Source organism: Limulus polyphemus, unplaced genomic scaffold, assembly GCF_000517525.1.
Source record: "Limulus polyphemus unplaced genomic scaffold, Limulus_polyphemus-2.1.2 Scaffold5566, whole genome shotgun sequence".
NCBI lineage: Eukaryota > Metazoa > Arthropoda > Merostomata > Xiphosura > Limulidae > Limulus > Limulus polyphemus.
This window is the reverse complement of record NW_013671176.1, coordinates 26610-28072: the sequence shown is the minus strand read 5'-3', so window position 1 is coordinate 28072 and position 1463 is coordinate 26610.

Below are 1463 nucleotides of genomic sequence, written 5' to 3'. Positions count from 1 at the left end.
AAAAAACTAATGTGTAAGATAATTTTTTAAGATCAAATTTAGAAATTTGTTTCAATAACACTTTATAGTGTAATAGTTCATGATATTTATAAGAAGCAAAATATATATATATAAATAAATGTAACATTTATGGGTGTGGAAAGTCCATGACAAAACTAGCACCATAAGTGACCTGGTCAGAAACCCCTAGGATTCAGGTATAACCATACCTGATTTTGAACTAGTTACCAGAGGGAAGGCACCTGCTCCCACAAGGGTTTTTCTGGCTTTTTGAATTGAATAATAGAATTGACTGCCACTCTTGTAATGCACCAACAGCTGAAAGTGTGGGATGTGTTTTGTAGGATCATGTTTTCAACCTAAGATGCTTCAATCCATAGACACACACACTTAAAAGCCACTCTAGGGTTGTCTTTCATTAGGTTGGTTTATGTACCAACCCACATGCTCATAAGATGCTCGTCAGGTAAAAAAAATAAATTCTTATTTGAAAATGTTAAAAGCCTTTAACGGAGTTCAATGCCTGTTAGAAAAGTGTTAGTCCTAAAGAAAACCTATAGTATATCTAGTATGAAAATGTCCACGTTGTTTAAAATTAATATCGTTCTGGGAATGTGGAACACCTTTGTTACCACTGTAAACTTGTATCACTTTCAGATCTGAATATGATTAGGAGAGCTAAAAGGTCTGGGTCAGTCATTACACCAATACTGTATCCAGTAATAATTTATCTTTGGAGGCCGATAAACTCTTTTCTTCGTGTCATCTTAACCCTAATTGGCTAGCTTTTGAAAGTAGCAACTTTTATAAATGCTAGTTTTATCTATTATTTATTGCTGGAATAAAAATTAGAAGTATCAACAATTTCAGTTTAAGGACGTTATGTGTTAGGCTAGGAAGTTTACTTTTATGGTATTGTAATTGGTGTTTACAACTGTTTTAATACAAATAAAACGTTTAACTATTAAAGAAGACTGATATTTTTCGTTTGAAGATGTACGTGTTAAGATTCCTAACACAGTTGGATAAATATGATATTTAAACAAAATAAATCTATCCTATCTCTGGTGAAATGCGTTTCTTTTCTTTATCTAACAAATATTTTACTATTAAAGTATTAAAGAAGACTGATATTTTTCGTTTGAAGATGTACGTGTTAAGATTCCTAACACAGTTGGAATAAATATGATATTTAAACAAAATAAATCTATCCTATCTCTGGTGAAATGCGTTTCTTATCTTTATCTAACAAATATTTGCTTTGAAAATGTTTTATACATAAGATTTTCAGTATAACAATCGAATTATTATTAACTTGTCCTCCAGTGGGTCAGTGGTCAGCTTAAAACATTAAAATCCGGTGTTCGCTTTGCCGTGGTGAACAGAGTGCAAATAGCCCATTGTGTAGCTTTGCACTAAAAACAACAGTTATTAACTTTTAATAAGTCCTGCTGCCATCTGGT